Below are 17,129 nucleotides of genomic sequence, written 5' to 3' on the forward strand. Positions count from 1 at the left end.
GTTTACACTCTCCGATGCACTGCTAAGAAAACGTCTCCAAACATACAGATGGTGTGATGAGTAGGTTCAGCATGCAATGTTTATTTTCACAAAGGCACGACCATCCATCAGGACATAAAGCAGCGGGTCAGTGATGTATGTGTTCTGAGCCGCAGCCAAGTTCTGTAGTTTAAAGACAAACACGATATACTCTAAGAGAGGAGAGGGGGAGGGGAACAGGAGAGAGGAGAAGGAGAGGGATAATGAAACACTTTCGGGGAAAAGAACAGTAAATTGTGAAGTTTAAGGAGTGTTAAATGATTAGGTCACAGTTGTTGGAAACAGGGAAAAGTATCCCCAAGACAGAGAAGCAAGGAAGGTAAAAGAGGCATTGGATTTGGCAATACGGAAGAAACAAAGGGGAAAGATTTAGAAGAAAGTGTCAGTGCATGGTAAGAGTAAGACTGAATAAGAAGAAAATAGTGGAGAGAAAGGAGGAGCTGAGGGTGAGAGGTGCGAGCTAGAGATACAGATAAGAAATTAAGAATGACATGCACTGAAATTTCAGAAAGAGGGAGAAATAAAAGGCAGAACGTTAGAAATTAAAGAAAGAAACAAAAAGAGAGAAGAAAGAAAGAAAGTTAAAAAGAAGAAAGGAAGAAAGAAAAGTTATAGAGTTAAACAATCAATATCAAAATAGGAATTCTGGCATGAGCATGAAGAAGGAGGAAATAAAGGTGCTTTAATTGACAAAAAGAAAGGAGCAGATGTTAGAGTGGGAAGTGCTGAAAGAGGAGGAGAGAAAGACAAAAAGGGAGTGGATAATAAGCTGAAGGAGAGTGAGAGGAGCGGAGACCAGAGGTGGAAACAGAGTGAGACAGAGAAGGAGAGAGGAGGAGAGCAGAGTGAGAGGAAGAGGAGGAACTTAACTCAGCGCTGTGTTTTCAGACTCTCTCTCACTGTGAAAACCTCTCCAGCTGCAGGACTGAACGCTATCAGTGCCTAACAGGCTGCTGCCAAACCCATTGACACACACACACACACACACACACACACACACACACACACACACACACACACACACACACACACACACACACACACACACACACACACACACACACACACACACACACACACACACACACAAACACAAACACAAACACAAACACAAACACACACACACACTGGATATGACTCTTGTGGTGTGTTGGACTCGGAGTGACAGTTGGGAATAATAGTTGGGAATAATAACCGGTTCGGCATCCAGTCAGGTAAGTTCTATAAGCTTTTTTTTTGTTGTGGTTGTTATTGAAAAACTTTCTTTAATTTATTAAAGTTAGTGGAAGAAGTAATTAGGTATTTTACTAAAGTAAACGTTGCAATACAACTGTGTAAAGTTCTCTGTTCTAACTACAAGTAAGTGAAAATTATTGGCATCAAAATATACTTAAAACAAAAAAAGTACATTTCAAAATTATATGTATTTATAAATGTTTTTGAAGAAATATTATCATTGAGATATTAATGTCAATGTTGCACCTACCTTGGTAAAGGTGGGGTTGATTTGAATGTATTGATAGCTTAACCTGTAATAATATATCATCATTTATTTAGCTTGATTGATTAATATACATCAGCATGGTAGCTGTTAACTGAAGCTGTAAAATGTAGAGGAGGAAAGAGAAATGGAGTGGAATAAACGTAGCATAAAACGAAAATACTCAGGTAGAGTTCCTCAAAATTATACTTTGTTACAGTACATGTGTAAATGTACTTAGTTACATTCCACCACTGTAAACATTTAAATATTTACAACCTTCTCCTTCCTTTCCTCATTTGTTTTGCCACTGAGAGAATAGGGAGGTTATCGATAAGGTCAGTTTAAAGGACATAAAAGATGATTGAAGTAATGGGTAATAGGTTTCATATAGGTTTTTAACTTTAAAAGCAGAGTAAATACATTTGAGTAGGCACAATGACATTTAGAAGCAAACAAACCTATGTGAGTAGATGTTGTTTGCATTTGAAGTTTAAGTAAAGTTTTAACCACAGGTGATCATGAGTTTGCTCTGAGGATCAACGTGACATAGCAGTGATGCTGGTTCTCAGGTTTCCCATGTTGTTGGTGTGTCTGTTGCTTTATTCTATCGTATCCATTCTGATCTGCTGTTACTGCTGAGAAACCAACATGAGTTTTATACCCTGCACGCTTGTTACAGTTTATGTTCATGTCTTCTTGAGTTACATCTCCAAAGAAAACCAGCAGAAACATGATTCTTCTTGTAGAAGCTTTGGCTGAACTTCAATTTGACTACATCTCTTTATCTTCAGCTTCACATTCATTCAATCTTCTCTCTGTTCTAAACACATGTATTCTATTTTCGCAACAGTGCCAGTACAGGGAGTGGAGAGTGGTGCAGAAATGAGTTCTAAAATCCAGAAATTAGTTAGCATTTTACGACTTCTGTTTCCCCTTTCTCAAAGTCATCTTTTTTTTGCCGCCTTTATAGCCTTAATATGTGGAAATTATTAGACTTGAATCTTATAAAGATATTATATTCTTCAATGTTTTAAAAAACAATGGAAAAACAACAATCAATCTTTTTACGGATTCTTTGTGATGCAAAAAATGCGCCTTTGTAGCATAATGTAAAATATAACAAAAAACACTACCTGTACGTATTCTGGAAAGACTAGGTCAACAGTTTTTAAGTTTTTCTCCACCAGGTCAATATTGTATAGGTGTTCATTTCATGTTTTCTAATATGTTTCCCCCTCTCTCAAAGTCACCACATCTTCATACACACAAGAGTTCCCGTCTTTCTCTGTTTGCAGTTAGGAAAGTATTAGTTTTAAGTCAGGAAATCGGAGAACAAGTTTACATCAACTGCAATGAGCTGATTACTTTAAAACCCACATTTACAAGCAACTGGTCAGTGATCAGATCCCCCCCCCTGCCCACCCCCTTTTACCCAAAGCTGGCGTACTCTCAGCTTTTTGAAGTATTTTGTTTCAGTTTCAGAATTAGGATGTGATTACTTCAAATGGCAGGGTAAACCACATTACATGTCTGCATCCCACTGCACTGCTTTAAGGGATTCCCTTTCTCTGTTCGAGATTGTTTATCCCGTAACATCCTAAATACATGTTTAAAACAAATCCAGCGTAAATCTAGCAGTGTTCCTTAAACGTAAACTTCTCTACATGTCCCTTCATATTTGTGTGGGTGCGAACCTCTCTTGTCTCCCCTCTTCTTCCTCTCCTCCCCCTCCTCCCCCCGTTGGATTGAGGTTTTGCTCTCAGAGCCAGATGAGCGTCAGTTTCTCATGATCCCCCTCGGTGAGTGCAGCTCAAACCGACGCGCTGCCAGAGAAAACATCAACACAACAAACTTCGCTCCCCCCTTTACTCTCCGCCTTCCTCCCTCTTTCTCCCCCCTTTATTCTCCTCTTCTCTTTCTTTTTTCTCTCCCACCATCTACTACTTAGTTTGTTTTGATAGCTTTGAGTCGTGCTGCAGTTCAAGGTTTCTCAAGTTCATGGTTATGTCCAGTTCAATTTGTTCTCCTGCAGTGTGTGTGTGTGTGTGTGTGTGTGTGTGTGTGTGTGTGTGTGTGTGTGTGTGTGTGTGTGTGTGTGTGTGTGTGTGTGTGTGTGTGTGTGTGTGTGTGTGTGTGTGTGTGTGTGTGTGTGTGTGTGTGTGTGTGTGTGTGTGTCCTGGCAGAAGTGGGGGGTCTGGCCTTGTGTGTCATTAAATGGTCTCAGTAAGAGGTCACTGGTTCAATTGTTGTTAAATTAAGTGCTGGCAATTGTCACGAAGGACAGTGTGTGTGTGTGTGTGTGTGTGTGTGTGTGTGTGTGTGTGTGTGTGTGTGTGTGTGTGTGTGTGTGTGTGCGCGCGCGTGTGCGTGTGTGTGTGTGTGTGTGTGTGTGTGTGTGTGTGTGTGTGTGTGTGTGTGTGTGTGTGTGTGTGTGTGTGTGTGTGTGTGTGTGTGTGTGGGGCAGAGTTGCCTTTGTGCAGAGTGAAGTGTAAATCTGTAACACATTCACTGGTGTCACTATAAGTGGCCCTGACGCCTCAACAATGGTTTCATTAGCGCTGAGGATGCCAACACGTCGAGTGAATGAAACCTCGATGAGATTAATAGAGTGTGTGTTTGCGGTCTAATGAAGCGTGCACTGCAGATGTTTGGTGTTGTGTAATGTCTTTAATGTCACTGATACACATTAACTGCTGGGGTGTGTGTTTCGAGACAATACAGAGGAGGCCCCCTTTGCACTTTAATGAAGTGTGTAAGTGATCTTGAAAGGGCAGATGACAGGGTGGGTTAAGACTTATAAAACATAATAAACTCATTTTATTGGATGATGTACACTGTTCGTACTGTAAATAACAGATGATGGTTCTGTTTACCATAATCTCTTAATCTCTGTTGGTTCCATTGTATACCATATTAAAAAGCTTTAGGGAAATGTCATGTTGCATTTAACTGCATTGAACTGAACAAGAGGAGGTCGGGATGTACAAAAGACAAGTGTCTTAGGCTGGAGCCACACAGGAACGGTAACGCAAACGAACTGAATTCGATATCAAAAAAGTCTTCCACCCACACGCAATAGGCACCAGAAACGTGCCCTTCCACATGAGACCGCTCGACCCGCTGGAGACGCTGTAGTACATATGCCGGGCCTGTAAGTGGCGCTGTACTTCTGCCACAAAATACACCAAAAGCAACGAAGAAGACTTCTGAGCATGGTTTCTATGGTTGCCCTTCAGTTTATTCTCCGCGGTGGATTTAGCAGGAGAGGCAGGGCTCTTTTTGTCCGTCAGCAGCAGCTGATCTCTGATCTCTCTCTCCTGTCCGATTAGACTACACTCGCGTTTGTGTCCATATCGATCATATCTAGCTAGTTCTAGCTAATGATATGACTGCAGTGTTCAAATTACCCATTTGCTTTCGGGGGAGCCCTATTTTTCAGTGCACATCCTGCTACTAAATATGTCACACGCACGCTCTGTTGATTGGCGCAGCAGGGCGGATGCGATCAATTGCTATAAAAACACTGCTATTTTTTATTTATTTATGAAAAGCCATGGATACCTTTCATTCCACTCACTCAATCTTTTCTGTGTCCAGTTAAAAGGCAGGTCGGGAGTCGCGGGCTCTGAGGATGTAAGACGTCAGGGCTCGACATTAAGGACTGACCGATGGCCCGGGGCCATCTAGTATTTAGCTCGGGCAATGAAGCCTCACCTGCTGGTTGCCCGATCGGGCAATCTATTATGCCAGTATCATGCAGCTTGCGGATCCAGTAGTGAGTGACCCGACAGTAAAACTAAACATATCTATAACTAGTTTAGGTAGTTTGAGAGGTAATTAAAATAGCTACGAGTGATATTCTAACCTGAAGTGTGTGTTTTGTCCGCTCACCGCTGCATGTGATCATGCAGAGCTGTGTGTCGACTCGTCAGCAGCAGCTGATCTCTCTCTCCCGTCAGATTAGACTTCACTCGCGTTTATGTCCATATCGATCAGATCCAGCTAGTTCTAGCTAATGATATGACTACCTGCTTATTAAAAACCACCTAAACAATAAGTGTTGCTATGCAATCGGGTGAGGCCACAAAGTATAGCGCAGCATTATGCATTTGTTTACATGCCCACCGGAGCCCAGAGGCATTACCAACAGATCAACGCACAATCAACCCAGACAGGACATCTCTTTCTCCACATTAAGTGTTAGACATCAGAATTGACTATTATTGTCTGTCACATACTCTTCTAGTCTGTCACATAAGTGGCGCAACTGACGCGGTATTGCGCTAAAGGGAAATTATTTTGACCGAAGAGATTTAGATTTGCCAGCTAATGGGAACTCCGACGTCACCATGTTGTGTGCTTCGCGGATGCGCTCGGCTCCTCTCGACTGCTGCTCGGGTCTGCTCGGTCAGCTTCCGGATGAGGAAGCATTCATTCGACCAACTTACAGTAGATAACATTCCAAATATTTTTAACAGGGGCCATAATAGTGTAAATAATGTTTGTTTTGGCAGTTATAACTGAATGTAATGTTTTCTACTTTTTTATATCTGGGAAGGCATTTGCCTTCATCAGATGGAAAGTGTCTTGACCAACAACTTAAGTATTTCTTATAGCTATGCAGGGCATGCAAGCGAGCAAACAAGAGCAAACAAACAAGTGAAATGAAGAATAAAATTGAAATTGTGCAATATAATATTGTGGTGGTTCATCTTATAATTCAGTCTAGAGAATGCACCAGACAGCATCGACAGTAAGACCTGGAAAAATCTAAATGTTCTAGGGGGAGGGCCCCCAAACCCTTCGTGCAATTTCGTCCACGCGCATCTTTCAGGGCAATCTCTATTGGGCTCAGGGCCATCGGTAAATTAGCTTAGATGGCCCACAGGGCCATCTCCCAAAATCCTTAATGTCATGCACTGGACGTGTTTCTCCGCTGTTCCTGAGAATGTGACTTAATTTCATAAATCCTGCACAATCTTGGTCTTTTATTGTTGAAATGAAATAGAACATAAACTAAGGATTCGTCATACGTGACTTTTGTTAACCAAAACAACCGAAATGTCTTCTGCTCCCCAAAAATCCGAAGCACAGAGAGGAGGCTGCAGCAAAACCTCGCCTTTGCCTGACCCGGCTAACGCTGCTCGAGGGGTGGCTGAAGCTAACGCACTCGACGCCGAACTATAACAAAGTATGATGGACTTCCTGAAAGCCGACATTTTTGGCAAAATTGACTCTTTGTCTTCCAGCCTACGCTGGTGGGCATATCGGAGGGATTGGAGGGACCTCGTCCTACTGAGTTTATCGCCAAACTACTTCAGGAAATACTTCGCGTGGATGAAAAGCCCCTGCTAGATCGAGCCCATCGTACACTGCGGGACAGGCCCAGAGAGGGAGATGCACCCCGACCATTCGTCGTAAGAGTTCATTACTTTCACATTCGCAATGAGATCCTACGTCGGGCCGGGGAACTGTCTCCCCTCCTCTGCCAGGGTAAGAGGATTTCTATCTTTGCTGACTACACCTCCACCGTTGCTAAAAAGCGAGCTGCTTTTGGGACTGTCAAGCGTCAGTTGCACTCATGTCCGGGCATTAAGTTTGGACTTCTCTACCCAGCGGTACTCCGAATCACGCTGCCGAGCGGAGACACACATCGGTTTGAAGACCCTACAGCTGCAAATGACTTCGTCAATACAAAACTCAAGAAAGCAGTCAGTCCAAGTGCTGTGTGACGGAGCAGGGCTGAGCTCCTTTTTTTTTGCTCATGACAACTTGGACTGCATCTCCCAGTAAGTCATTGAGAGCCGCAGTGACGCGTCCTTAAACCCGGAAGTAAACTTCTTCCGGTTCCTTCGTCTAAAACGCAATGCAATTTCTCCATAGGATTTTGGAAAATAGCTCGAAATAAGGTCTGTGGTTGACACATATTTAAGAGATGGATCACGTTTTGTTCAGCCGGATAATATCCACATGTCAACCCTACTTTTATAATTTTTGAATAATAAATCTAGTCGGCAGAAGCAAAATGCTAACGTTATGCTATAAACGAACTACAAGCCAGTACAGCAGCAGGGTCGCACGACTTCAACGTCACGCCAACTTAAGATCGTTTCAACTGACTTGCACTGAAACTGCACTTTGAAAACTTTAAATATATTAACATTTTAAAATGTATACCCCGGTTATCTAGGCCCGTTTTGTTTAATGTATACCACGTTTATCTAGGCACTTTTTGTTTTATGTATACATGTCACACTGTGGGAAACGATATTTCGATATTTCTGGATGTATAACACATGTAGAATTTTTGACAATAAAGCTGAATTTGACTTTCGCGTGCTTGCATATTTTAACAAAGCTTTTCATTTTAGCCACACTGAATTTAACTAGAAGTCATGGCTGTGTCAATTACCAGTCTGATATCGTTTTACAAAGATGACAAGAAGAGTGTAGATAGAGGAGAGAACCACTACAAGTCAGGACACGTTACAGTGCAGCCTCGATGAAGGTGTGCTTACCGGTGTTGTCAGGGCTAGCATGAGGGACAAGGTTTATAGTGTCGGTGAGTAGTGATAGCAAGAGTACCGTTAACCTTTTAAGACCGAGTTAATTTATTCACATTAATTCCCATCAACAAATTAATTTTATGTGTCACATGAAATCTTTATTAGGCAAGGCAAGTTTATTTATATAGCACTTTTCAACACAAGGCAATTCAAAGTGCTTTACAAAAAATGAAAGACATTAAGAAAATGGCATTTAAAATCAGTCATTAAAAAGAAAAGCTAATAAAATAAACATTAAAAGAAAAAATACATGGATAAAAGTTACAGTGCAGTCTAAGATATGAATAGTTCAATTAAGAGCAGCGACAAAAAGAAAAGTCTTCAGCCTAGATTTAAAAGTAGTAAGTTGCAGCGGACCTGCAGGTTTCTGGGAGTTGGTTCCAGATATTTGGAGCATAATAACTGTACGCTGCTTTACCATGTTTAGTTCTGACTCTGGGGACAGAAAGCTGACCAGTCCCTGAAGACCTAAGAGATCTGGATTGTTCATCCTTTAGCAGGAGGTCAGAAATGCATTTTGGTCCTAAACCATTCAGTGCTTTATAAACAGCAGCAGTATTTTGAAATCTATTCTTTGACACACAGGAAGCCAGTGTAAAGACTTCAGAACAGGAGTGATGTGATCCACTTTCTTAGTGTTAGTGAGGACTCGAGCAGCGGTGTTCTGAATCAGCTGCAGCTTTCTAATAGATTTTTTAGTGAGACCTGTGAAGACACCATTGCAGTAGTCCAGTCTACTGAAGATAAAAGCATGGACACGTTTTTCCAAATCCTGCTGTGACTTTAGTCTTTTAATCCTAGATATGTTCTTTAGGTGATAGTAAGCTGATTTAGTAACTGTTTTAATGTGACTGTTGAAACCAATAACTAATTTAACCCGCTCACAAGAGAGCCTACCTCCGAAGATCGTGACTGGCTGAGGGACAGACTCGGGGGCAGGTTCTCAGGAATTTCTTGGCTTCTCTCCCCCGAGCCAGAAGAGGAACACTACAGCTTGGAAACACTTACTGTTCCTGAAATTATCAAATCTGTTGGGCATCAGGGACCTGAGGCAATTGTGGCAAGCATGGCATTGTCTGAAGAGGAACAGAGGGCAATTCAGGTGGCTACCACTGGTCAGCGAACCAGCCCAAACTGGCATTTGTTCAGGAAAGGAAGGTTGACTGCCAGCAACTTTGGAGCTGTCCTGAGGTCAAAGCGTGTGACTGCTTCCTTTATTGCCAGGGTGCTAAGGCAACAACAGGCCCTTGATGGTGTTTTGTCTGTACAGTGGGGGACTATGAATGAATGTGAGGGTGTCAGGGCATTCACCACTGCAACTCAGATGCAGGTCCATGAGTCAGATTTGTGGCTCTCCCAATCAGGATTGTTGGGGGCATCTCCAGATGGTCTGGTAGGGTCTTCCGCTGTGCTTGAGGTAAAGTGTCCCTACGGAGCAAGGGAAATGACAATTAGTGAAGCATTGCAAATCAAGGGCTTCTTTGTCAGTAAGGAAGGAGAAACATTCAGCCTGCGTGAGGAATATCCTTACTGGCACCAGGTGCAAGGTCAGCTTCACCTCACTGCAAGAAAGAAGAAGAAATAATAAAATTGTGAATTGTTTTTAATTTACATTTACTCGCCTTTGCAATGTTGTGGTTGTTAGAGTGTTAGGTTTTCTGTCAGCTCGTCTGTTGGGAAGATATAAAATATAGTTTCATGGAAGTCACACCGTCACATATAAGAGCATTAAGACATACAGTACATAGGCTAAAACAAAACATCTAAAGATATAACCTTGCACTTTGATAAGTCTCGTGAACATTTTCACTATTTTGACATTTTTATAGATGAAAATTGAACTAAAGAAATAAATAGTAGATTAATCCATATTGAAAATAGGTGTCAGCTGCTACACTAATTATAATAGTTATATTTCTTAATTAATTAAGATAAGATATTACTGTATTGATCCCAATTTGGGAAATGTTTGTGTTGCAGCAGCATAACAAGAAAAACAAAATATAAGTTATTATATATACAAAAGTATGTGAGGGATGGAATATTAAATTGAATATAAATGTAAAATGTACATGTGATTTTACGTCCAAGAGAAGCTATGGAGCAGAGAGTTCTCTGCCAGCCAGAGGTGATTTGTTATTAGTTCAATATGTCAAACTGATTTCCCTGACTACAATCTTTAATTACATGGTGAAACGTTATGCTGCTTGTACTAATAAGACTTATCATATCATATCATATCATATCATATCACTTATCATATAAGCCACACAGGTTTTAATAGGATGTATTCATTATCTTTACTTGTGTTGCGGTCTTTTCAGCAGCGCCATCTCTATAACGGCGATACAGTCACTACCCATTATTTACATTTCACCGTGACATGGACAAAAATGTAACGTCAGCTTACCTCATGGCACGAATCCAGACTCTCCTTTGGAAAACATTGGCCGGGAAACGATAGAACAAGCACGTTTCATGCGAAGACCTGTGGCTGCAACCCGGAGCAAAGCAACAAACCATTGCGTAGCTAACTAGTAGCGCTAGCTTTAGCTAACGTTAGCCAACGAAACGAACTGCCGAGTAAAATTGGAAAACACTGGTAATTAATTATTCTATCATTTGTAAAACTACGGTGTTAAAAACGACAATTTCAAAAATACAGATTCTAATGGTCAGATATAGATATACAGATACTAAAGATAGGCAGGTACTTGCTTTTAAGCTGAACACAGGGGAAAACAAACTTAGCGGGAGTGTTTACGTGTTCGGCGTAATGACGTACAACGGCCTCGACAATTTCTGTAGTCCTATTCAGCCATTCGGTAACAACCATCGTTTTTCAGACACGTAAACTCTTCAAAAATCCCCAGTGGGGTCACTGCTGATGTATTTAATGTCGTAGAACAAAACGTCAATTACCTCTTAAATTTGTGTCAACCACAGACCTTATTTCGAGCTATTTTCCAAAACCCTATGGAAAAAATGCATTGCTTTTTGAGGAAGGAACCGGAAGTGCTAAAAATGCTAACTTACTTCCGGGTTTTACGACGCGTCACTGCGGCTCTCTATAGCTTTCCATGATAATTAGTCACTGACAACATGTCTAAACGTGTGACGAACGTATTAATGTTCTGTTTATTTTGTGCGTGTTTACTCTTGTTTTACCCAGTCACCTTTCTCTTTGGGTAGCTTTAGGCTGTGTTAGTATAGTAGCCTAGGATGGTAGTAGCCATGACGGAGCGTTTAGCAATTCCTATAAGGTTTGATCGGCGTGTCTCGCATGGGGAGGCACTTCTGCGAAGGTGGGAGGGAGTAACGTGGTTCTTTTACCACAAAGGGTTGTTCTATATGGTGTGTTTTTTGGTTGTTTCTTTTTTGTTTTTTTCGTGTCTTGGTTTATCAACATCGTACATGTTGAAATGCTGTTATTCGTTATACCTCATTCTGCTTCTATGTTATATAATGCTTCACTCCTTGCCTCTTAAGATGCTTCTATGGTTTCACCTAAATTAATACAACAAGATGGAGAGGGGCTTCAATTTTGTACCTGGAACTGTAGGGGCCTTAACAATCCTGTTAAGCGCAGCAAAGTGTTGCACCATCTCAAGCACCTGGGTGCACAGATAATTTTTCTACAAGAAACTCATTTTAGAGTCTCTGATCAGAGCAGATTAAAGGCCAGTTGGATTGGCCATACCTACCACTCTTCTTTCATGGGGAAATCTAGGGGAGTAGCTATTTTATTGCACAAGTCAATTCCTTTTGTGTGTTGCATGTATGAGAAAATTAAGTGCCTTGCAATTTATTTTTGTATAGTTTCACTCCATTTGAATGTCAGTGGACTGCAAATAAGTCAATAAAGGAGCATGGCTGCTCATTCCCTGGCTCTCAAAAGAGTTGGGCTGGCTGTTTAATCTATGTTCACACTGAGACAGTACAACACAGAGAGAGAACAGTACACCTATTGTGTAAGAACATACAAGCAGTTCACAAAGTATGATCACAAATACATAAACTCTGTTAAAAATCTGTTTTTATTCAAAAGTACAGGCTGCTATGTGTTCTTGGAGAAACTTGACATGTGTTGGTATGTGTCTGAACCTCTCTTTAGTGGTTCATTAATAAAACAGATATTTCAACGTGTGCCTACTTTGTTCATGTACTGTTGAGGTTAATTTCAGTAGTTGTGTGCTATAATGTATTTACTTAGTGTGAAGAGGAGGCGACTTTAGAATAGGGAACCTGTTCAGGTCAATTAGAGTCAAACTACTAGCTCAGTGTTTCCCCTATATACAAATAGTGGCGGCGCAGCGCCGCTGCTGAAATATGAGCGCCGCTGCTAGGGGGCGCCAGCCAGGTACCCAAAAAACAAAAATAATAATAATAATTTTTTTAAACTTTTTTTTCTTTCTTCAAATAATAATAAGTGGCGACCATTTTTCATTTTTGATTGTTTGTTATGTGGATTTGTAGTATTTGTGTTACTGGCATAACCGACACAGGCAGTCGCCTAGGACGCCAGATCTGGGGGGCGCTGCGCTGGTAGCTCTGGGGAAAAACATTTTTGAACGTTGGCGCTCATCCAAATGTTCGGCCTTGATGTAACAACATTCATAATTAAGTAAATGTAACACCCTTTTCACCCCGGTTACACGTTTAATTTGCCCTGTACGGTGGGCGCTAGGTTAACTAGGTAAAATAAGATATGAACGAACAACAAAATTAGAATAAGCTACATTTATTTGTTATTGGCTATGGTAGGTTATTGGTTATGTTCACATACTTATTTGATTATTAAAATGTAAACTGATCTTTTTCATATGGGCCTTTTTATAGTTGTACCCCCTAGATCAGGTTTCTAGTAATTCTCTGCTCAAAGTGCACCAGATTGAAGCATTTTACTGTAAAATGTTCAAAAAAAATCTTCCCGGGTGGGCATACCCCCGGACCACCCTAGAGGATGTGACATCCACCCCCCAATTCAAACATGTTCATACAATACTGAATACATTTGAAGCCATTTTGACGTCTATTACCTATGTCAATAAGTTTCTGTTTTTGCAGTGTATTTGTCTTTTGTAGAGATTTTTCATTTATTCTTTACACATAAAATGTCGCCTAAAATCTCACCAAGGGCAGCAAATTGTCTAGAACCGGCCCTGGTACTAGGCCTCAAGAGCCTTTCTTGTGCTGACACATAGAAACAAATTGGCGGGGCGCACTTCGCACGCACTAAAAATGTCCATGTGCTCCGCGCTCACATTATGCTGGGCCCACGGGCCTTAGCACCGCTGCTATGACTCCATCCTAAGGGAAACACTGTAGCTTATTGGTTATGAACAAGACTTCACTTTAAAATAGGGAACATGTTCTTAGATAGAAATACCTAATTAGAGTCAAACTAGCTTATTGGTTATGAACAAGACTTCACTTTAAAATAGGGAACATGTTCTTAGATATAAATAGCTAATTTTGTGTTGTTTAGACTGAATTAACCCTTGTAGTTTCATGTCTTGTTCCATAAGAATAGATCATATTTGTTAAGTGTTATTATGGGAGAATTATTATTCTTGTGGTATTACTGCCTTATTAGGCCCATTTTGAGCAGAGCATTAAGACCAGAACTCATGCCAATAAATTCCTTACTTGCAACAAATAAGCACTAATTAGAGGGTTATTGAGGAAAAACTCTCAACTAATGGCTTATTACTTGTAGAATATGGTCATGTAGAATAAGGCATTAATAAGCCCCAAGGTCCCCGCCGGCGGGGACCCTGGCTATTTTTTTCAGGACACTGTGTCTCAGGGGATCTTAATATTTAAGAACCTATTAATGTGTTATACCAGATTAACGGAAATAATCAAAACAAAACACAAGTCTCATAAGAAGCATCTAAATGACCCCTTAGCGAAAAATGCTAACGGACATTGGCACAGAGCTCAAGATAAAAGTACCCTTATTACTTATCGTAGCTGCATATACAAGATCTCCGATTAAAGCTGAGGTTCCACAGATTATTTAGGTATACAGTATCATCACTGAGTGATCGGAACTTGCGACAGGGGAAGCAAAGACAGACATCACAACACGTACCTTTACGTAGCTTCTAGGGAGATCGTCTCACCGTAGCTGTTAATCTGATCAAAAGACGTGTTCAATGGCATTAAAACGAGTAAAAACGCGGCTGAATCGGTTAATCCAAAGGTTGATAAAGTTCCTGGGCAATAATTGGAATTATTTATAATACATAATTTCATTTATGTAAAAATCGCAGAGCAAAAATTAGCTGCTAATGGTAGCCACCAGAGTGGCTGCTGCTTCCGGTCTTGGCTATGCGGCAGTATAATACACACACATGACCAAATAAGGACTATGTGGGAGTACCCCTCGATTCCATTGGCTCTGACGGTTAGAAATATATGTCACATGTCAAAATCCAGCAGGGGGAGCCAGAGATATGACAAATCCACCCAAATGGCCCCAGAAGAGGTTTTTATTTGCTAAATCTGTCTAAAAATATCAAATATAACTTGTTTTGCATCAATCTTGATACAGGGTACTTATTATATGTTGTACTTTGGATTCCTAAAGCTTTTAGTCTACTAACCCATCATCCAAAGTTAGTTTTCACTATAAGTACAAAATATTATTTGGACGGACACTATAATTTACAGTTTTTTACCATGTTCAATCGGAATTTTCTTTAAAATAAAAAACATCTATATTGAATCTGACTTTTCTACATCCAACTGACAGGTTTATCATTACTTTGAGAAAAAAGATTATTAATTTAACCCTTTTAGAAGGGAAGATATGGTCATTTGTTCTGGGAATGTCATTTTCGAGCCTGAAACCTGAAAAACAGGCTCGGGGTTTAACAGGTTAATAAGTGTTTTATTATGACTACTAAAGAGCCAATATACTGCTAATATGCAAGTTCATTAACAACTAGTTGTTGGTGAATTTGTGTACCTTAAAGGTGACCTATCATGCAAAATGAACTTTTGTACGTCTTTTATACATGAATATGTGTCCCCGGTGTTCCAGGGAACTCACCAAGTGTCAGAAAACAGAACCCTCTCTATTTTCCTCCATACACAAATCTCTTAAAAAGGGGCTGCAACGGATCTGATACAGACTGATCCAGATTTGAACACTTCTGTGATGTCACAGAAGTGGCGCTACGGCTATTGGGCCAACTCCACCAATCAAGAGGAGACAGCCACGGACATTGCCGTTCGAAAGCGCTGGAGACGCTGTAGTACATATGCCAGGCCTGTAGATGGTGCTGTTCTCACAGAATCAGCCCATGCAAAGACAGTGTTAAATTGAGCGAAATGAGGAATGGCTAAAATGCATGATCTGTTTGGTATTTTGAAAAATAAAAAGTATAAATATGCCTTATATAGGTATGGTCCTACACTATATTATTCAAATATAGCATGATAGGTCCACTTTAATATAAAGTGTTACCAAAATGTCATCTGTGGAAGCCGTAGTTTCTGTTCTGCCACCCGAAGTCGGCATCCCCTGCAAAGGTTCGGATGTGTTACACAAACATTACCGGTTGCCTTGTCACAGTCAATCTGCTCGACAAAATAAACTGCTGCTTCTTAAGCTCTAATCACACTCTCGCAGACTTTTCCGGTGATTCTAAAGTAGATGACAATGTATGTGTGTCGATTAAGAGGAAAAGATGCCAGTTTTTTTTGTTGCTATTACTATCAAGAAATGTACAACCTAACCCTCGTCCGCCCAGTAGTAGTAGTCAGATTGCTACTCCTGCTGATTTTAAAGCTAGGTCTGGGTTGGGTTTCATCCACTTGAATGTGCGCAGTCTGTTAGGTAAACTAGATTTTGTCCGCATTTGGGCAAGCTCGACTGACGCTGACGTCATTGTTTTATCAGAAACATGACTAAATAAATCTACTTTGGCCTCTGACATTGCCTTAAATGGTTATAATTTGTATCGTACCGACCGGCCTAATAAAGGTGGTGGCGTTGCCATTTATGTTAAGAATAAGTTCAGTGTAACCACAGTAGTTTCCAAATCTATCAGTAAGCCATTTTAATTTTTAGCCTTAAATGTAGAAGTGGCAAAGGGTCAACAGGTCATGGTCGTGGGCTGTTACAGACCCCCCTCAGCTGTCAAAGACTCCTTGTCTTCGCTAGCAAATCTTTTATCGCAACTAGAGTACAAGGAAATAGTGCTACTTGGAGATTTTAACTGGGACTGGTTAACTACAGTGTCAGAGGATTTTAAAAACCTTTGTATCTCTTTAAATGTTACTCAGATTGTCGACAGTCCTACTCGCCCTAATATTAAGTCCCCAAATAAATTCTCCCTAATTGATCTCATTCTAACTAATATTCCCTATAAATACTCCTCTATGGGAGTATTTGCGAATGATCTGAGTGACCACTGTGTTGTAGCCACAATTAAGGACACTAAGGTTCAAAAGGTTAAACCTCGTATTATCATCAAGAGAGACATAAAACATTTTGTGGAGTAGGGTTTTGTGCATGATCTGTTTGGGTTTGATTGGGGAAAAATCGATTTGTGTGCTGATGTTGAAACTGCATGGTCTTATCTTTATCTTGGTTTTATGGAAATTATAGATAGACATGCACCCCTGCGTAAATTTAGAGTGAAGGGACGAGACAATCCTTGGTTTTCTGCTGAACTGTCCAGTCTCCTGCATGAGAGAAACAAGGCCTGGGCAAAGGCTAGGAAATCAGGCTCAGAGGTAGAATGGCTGCGTTTTAGGCAGCTAAGAAATAGCTTCACTTCACATGTCAAAAGTGCTAAATCTAAGTATTATCTGTCAGTTACACATGTAGCGATTCATTTCAGACAGTTTGAAACGCGAGTCCCGTGATTGGTACGTGATCTGCCCTCGCTCAAGGGAAAGCCTCCAGCTTGACTTGAGACCACCCCCGTGATAGATACATTTAATTATAATGAAGCCAGCTGCAATGGATCATTGATCCACCAGGGGGTGCAGTGGGGTTCCACACTGGAGCTCATGTGAAATAA

The 17,129-nt window shown here is 40.7% G+C and overlaps 1 protein-coding gene across 2 annotated transcripts in view; it reads left to right on the forward strand.

Moving 5' to 3' along the window:
- Positions 1-837: 837 nt before the first annotated feature.
- The window catches only part of ripor3 (RIPOR family member 3), a 148,604-nt gene continuing 132,312 nt past the window's right edge, over positions 838-17,129 (forward strand). For both annotated transcript variants that reach the window (XM_079683331.1, XM_079683327.1), the window contains exon 1: positions 838-1,253. The gene's annotated coding sequence lies outside the window, so the exon portion shown is untranslated. The remainder of the gene's footprint in view (positions 1,254-17,129) is intronic.

This window comes from Notothenia rossii (genome assembly GCF_949606895.1).
Source record: "Notothenia rossii genome assembly, chromosome: 5".
Classification (NCBI taxonomy): Eukaryota; Metazoa; Chordata; class Actinopteri; order Perciformes; family Nototheniidae; genus Notothenia; species Notothenia rossii.